This window comes from Trifolium pratense, linkage group LG5, assembly GCF_020283565.1.
Source record: "Trifolium pratense cultivar HEN17-A07 linkage group LG5, ARS_RC_1.1, whole genome shotgun sequence".
Lineage (NCBI taxonomy): Eukaryota > Viridiplantae > Streptophyta > Magnoliopsida > Fabales > Fabaceae > Trifolium > Trifolium pratense.
In genome coordinates, this window is record NC_060063.1 from 28598782 (window position 1) to 28604781 (window position 6000).

Sequence of the window (6000 nt, forward strand, 5' to 3'; positions counted from 1 at the left end):
ATGGAAATGACAACATATAATTGACCATGGAAAACAATCGATGTTGAAACATAAGTTTTTATTTATATTATAAATCTCATTGGAGGATTCTGAGTTGGATAAACTACTTCATTATCTCTTACCAAAAAATTACTGTATTATCGAATTTGACATTTATATTAATTTGAAACTTATTGGAGCAAAAATAAATCAACTTAACTCATACTCAAATATCGAATATGATAAAAATCATACAGGGCATAACAACCATTAGTAAATTTTATTTTATATATTTTTTTTACTAACATTAGAAAGTAGTCATGATAATCGACCAACTCCTTATATTTACAAAGATTGGACAAAAGATTATTAGCAAAAACATTAACTTTTTTGAAAAAAAAAACAATAAAATACACAAAATAATAAAATGAACAAAAAAATTTAAAATGAATAATAACCCAAAATAATAATAATAATAATAATTACAATTAGTACCCCACATTAAATGAATGTAAGTGGATGATGTGGCTAAATGAAAGATTTTCATTGGTTTGTGGATTAGGGTTTAGATAGACAATTCCACAACTATCTAGGATTTATATATATAGATAAGTAATATTAAAAAACAAAATTATCCCCTGCATAGCACTGGTTAACATACTAGTTATTATTTATTCTACTTTGTCCTGTTCAGTTCTTTGAATTCACAATAACTTGCAACATATTATTTATTTTGTCTTCATTTTACTTTCAATATTTTGTTTTTACTACATTTATTTACTCTCTATATTTTAATTGCATAACTTTAAATCTTAATTAAATTTACTTTAAGTTATTTGTTATTTGTTATTTGTTAGTAGTTAATTCGATAACTAATTTTACTAAATAATTTCTTCCTGTTATTTTAAGTTACTGGCCTATCTTGCATGATAATTTCTTTTATTAATTCTCTAGTTCTTGAAGAAAGGGACGGAATAATTCAAATTCAGCCACAAAATATGTAAAATTTTATAAAAAAAATTATTTTTACTAAAAATCGAACTTAGATTCTTCTAAATAACTCATCCTAAAAGAAGTTTGCTCATGAATTATTTGAGTCTATAATGTCTTGATTATATGACATGTAAATTTAGATGAAATTGAACCCATATTTCAACTTAATTGCTAAATTAAGAAATTTGGACGTTCTTATAATACATGTCTCTTCATTGAATTAATATGAGATCACATTTCTTTCTAGAATTCAAGGAATATGGATAACTATATGATGAAATCAAATGGATAACTATGATGCATATGATGCAATCACATGATATCATAAACCAGAAAGTACCTTGTATTTAAGTTTGAAATGAAATATAGAGTCAATCACTTTGGATGCAATTATCATTAGTGCGGTGTTGAAATTTTAAGTGCTGCACTGGTACGTCTATTGTCACAAAGAAACTAACATTATCCGGAAAAATGATTCTCAGATTGACTGAAAATTATTTTATATTCTTTGTGATATATATAGTTATGTAATTAAGTCAAATTAGATAATATTCAGAACAAGACAAATTATAAATCTTAATGTAGGTTTGATAGAATTGATAGCTAGGTTTAACTCAACTTTATAAAACTGACTTGTAAAGTGATGATTGTATTTACTTCTTAACAAGGCCAAATTCTCATCTCATATCATATATAAGTAAAAGTATTTCTCATTTTACAAATTGGTTTTGTAGAGTTGAGTTACATCAAATTTCTCAATTTTAAAATGATATCAAAGCCTTCTTCAAGATCCGTAGGATCACCTGCTATCAGGTTTCCACTATCAGCTCATTTACCATTTATATACACGCACCAAGTCCAATATTATTAGGTTTTACAATTCTGAGACTTCACTTCTAAATTAAAAAAAAAAAGAAAGATATTATCCTGCGCGTAGATAATTATGAGTCTCACACTAAAGATCTTTGAATAAACAACTTATTTGCAGCTTATAGCACAAGTGTTGATCATAATGGACACTTATGTATAAGCTTGTATAAGCTATTTTTATGAGAAAAAATAAAAACAAAATAATCTTCTTTTTTTTAAAATTTTATATATGCTACCATTTTTTATTTATTTTATAAATGCTATCGGTTGTTTTCATAAGTTATATCGGAGAACTTATACAAATTAGCTTAAAACATATTATAAAAATTGTCTTAAGAAAATTGCTTTCATATGTTTGGCCCTACTTATTTTCTATTTTTCTACTTCTCTTTAAAAGAAATAGAGAAGTAGAAAATTGTATTTGATCTTATTTCTCCTTAAAAGAATTAGTAAAATAAAGTAAAGAAATAGAAAATAAGGAGAAGTTGTGTCAAACACGATTTTTTACTTGTTTACTACATTTAAGAGAAGAAAAAAAAGTAGAAAATAAGTAGGGCCAACAGAACAGCCTCTCAAAACTTATGTCAATAGATAAATTCAAATAAATTAATCTAAACAATCCTAAGTAGAAAGGAAAGTTTACTGTTGTAATTAAGCCATGCGACTCTTCTCATACACTTAACTCATAGTCATAACAGACACCAACAATATATTAACTTATTTTAGCACGAAATATTTATACATGCCATAATGCCACCAAGTTTTTAAATTGTGATCGGTTGGTTATGTTGGAACTCTGATATATTGTTGTAAAATGTAGCTCAAACAACTGCAATTTGATCATTGCAATCATAGTTGTGAACCATAATTGTTGTGCTGTGGGGGGAGTATCATTGGATTAGGTCGACACATTCGACTAAGAGTAACCACACAAATGACTTTGACATCAAATTTTAACTTCAAATCTTTAACATTAGGTTTATGAATTCGTTCACTTATATGTTGTTCAACATTAACATTTTTAACTAGTGAGAGACTTAACTCATACTTGATATATCTCAACGATAATTGCATTTACCGATCACAATTTCAAACTAAGCATACCACTTGCAGTAATCTCGAATCGCTTAGGAGATTTAGAGTCAAATGTGGGGCTATTCACCAACGGGACCAGCATAAAAATTGCGTCTGGTTCAATGGTGGAGCCTGGAGGAATGCATGAATTTCTTGAGCAGCTGTAATTTTCACTTATTTTCATTTTCAACTTTGGTTCATCAATATTCCTAATGTTTTTTGGTGATATTGATTGTAAGACAGTAGCAATGGAAAAATTGTGTGTATTAGGGGTATGAAGAGTTAAGAGAATTTGTCTCCATATCCATTGATTTGTTTTCAAAAACTAAAATTGTTGAGTGTTGTTAAGAAAAGAAGAATTGAAACAATAGAACTCCTACTCTTAGGCCTCACTTGTACTTTACTTTTGTACTTCCTAACTGAATGTGTACTACACATTGTACTACACAGTGTATATATAGTGACATAAAGCACTATATTCACGATTCATTCATTCAATAATATTTTTTCCCTTTCTTTTACTCCTTTTCTCTCTAGAATTCAGTTATGAATTCAGTTACATTCATCTTTCTCAACATGGTATCATTCGCTTCTCGATCCATTTCCGCTGCACTCTAATCTTTCTTCTCCGGTTGCTCCGTCATGCCTCCCCGCGTTGCTCCGGCTGCTCCGGTTGATCCTGTTTTGGATCAGACGAGCCCTTTCTATGTTCATCCTAGTGACGGTCCCTCCTCCGTCACCGTCACGCCAGTTCTGAACGGTTCCAACTATCACTCTTGGGCGCGTGCTATGCGTCGAGCTCTCGGCGGTAAGATGAAATTTGATTTTGTCGACGGTTCCATTCCGGTTCCGATTGATCCGTTTGATCCGTCTCTGCGTGCTTGGAATCGATGCAATATGCTCGTTCATTCTTGGATCCTCAACTCTGTATCCGAATCGATCGCTCAATCAATTGTGTTCATGGAAAACGCGATCGATGTGTGGAACGACTTGAAGGAACGTTTTTCGCAAGGTGATCTTGTTCGAATTGCTGAATTGCAGCAAGAAATCTATTCCCTCCGTCAAGATTCGCGTTCTGTTACCGAATTCTTTTCTGCTTTGAAGATCCTCTGGGAAGAGCTTGAGCTTTATCTTCCAATTCCGACGTGCACATGCCGCGTGAAATGCAATTGCGATGCGATGCGCAGTGCTCGTACTAACCATCAATTGATGTATGTGATTCGCTTCCATACTGGTCTCAATGATCACTTCGATATATATGGTTAAGTCTCAGATCCTTCTCATGGATCCTCTTCCTCCCTTGAATAAGATCTTCTCTATGGTGATTCAGCATGAACGCCAAGGTAATTTCACTCCTTCTGAACATTCTAAGGCTTTGATTAATGCTGCGAATTTTAGGCCTCCTGGTTCTACTTCAAGTTCTAAGAATTCTAGGTCAAATTCTTCTACTGGTAAGCGTGTTTGTACCTTCTGTGGTAAGGACAACCACATCATTGACAACTGCTATAAGAAGCACGGCTTACCGCCACATCTTCAGAAGAAATATCAGGCTCATAATGCTGCAGCTGAGGGAAACGATTGTGATAGTGATTCTATTGCTGCATCTGAGCCCCAAGCTGCTAGTTCTAGTTCTGCTCCTATGACACAGGATCAATGGGAGAGGTTAATTGCTCTAATTCAAAACTCTTCACTGAGTCAAGGTTCCATTCCTGCTTCCTCAAATCAGGTTGGTTCATCCAATGTCACTGGTCATACATCAGTGAATCATGGTATAATCTCAACTTCTTTCGTTAACCATACTACTCCAAGTACGTGGATCATTGATTCAGGTGCTAGTCACCATATTTGCACATCACTCACTTGGTTTCATTCATATAATGAAATCAATCCTATTAGTGTTAGGTTACCTAATGGTACTTCTGTTTATGCTAAACATAGTGGTCTAGTGAAATTCACTAATAATTTTGTGTTACACAATGTGTTATGCATACCAGAATTTTCAGTCAATTTGCTGTCTGTTTCTAGTTTGAGTCAATTTTCAAATTACTCAGTTATTTTCAATGGTATGCAATGTGTAATTCAGGAGCAGGGAACTTGGAAGACGATTGGTTCTGCTAAAGTTGTAGATGGATTGTATTACCTCAATCACAAGTTCAAGCCAGTTTATGTTTCTGCTATATCCAACAATGAACCTGCTATTTTCCACATTCCTAATAAAGCCCTATGGCATTTTAGATTAGGCCACTTGTCCCAATCTAGGATGAATCTGTTAGTTTCCCAATTCCCCTTTATTGTTGTTGATCATGGAGCTATATGTGATGTGTGTCACTTTGCTAGACACAAGAAACTACCTTTTAGTTCAAGTATTAATAAAGCTTCCAAACCTTATGAATTGATTCATTTTGACATTTGGGGTCCTCTCTCTATTAAATCTGTTCATGGTTATGCTTATTTCTTAACTGCAGTAGATGATTTTAGTAGATTTACATGGGTTACTTTAATGAAAACTAAAGCTGAAGCAAGACAAAGTGTTATAAATTTCATAAACTTGATTGAAACTCAAAATGAATGCAAAGTTAAGATTGTTCGAACTGATAATGGTCCTGAATTTTTAATACCAAATTTTTATCAATCAAAAGGTATAATGCATCAAACTAGTTGTGTAGAGACACCTCAGCAAAATGGAAGGGTAGAAAGGAAACACCAGCATATCCTCAATGTTGGTAGAGCCTTACTCTACCATTCCAATTTGCCTAAAATTTTTTGGTCCTATGCTGTCATTCATGCCACTTACATCATAAATAGAATACCTTCTCCTCTTTTACAAAACAAATCACCTTATGAACTTTTGCATAATCATTCACCTGATATGAACACTTTAAAAGTCTTTGGTTCTCTTGCTTATGCTTCTACTTTACAAGCAAACAGAACAAAACTTGAACATAGGGGTAGAAAATGTATTTTCTTGGGGTACAAGCAAGGTGTGAAAGGCACTATACTCTATGATCTACATTCCAAAGAAATTTTTTTGTCTAGACATGTTACATATCATGACCACATACTGCCTTATCACACATCTACCAA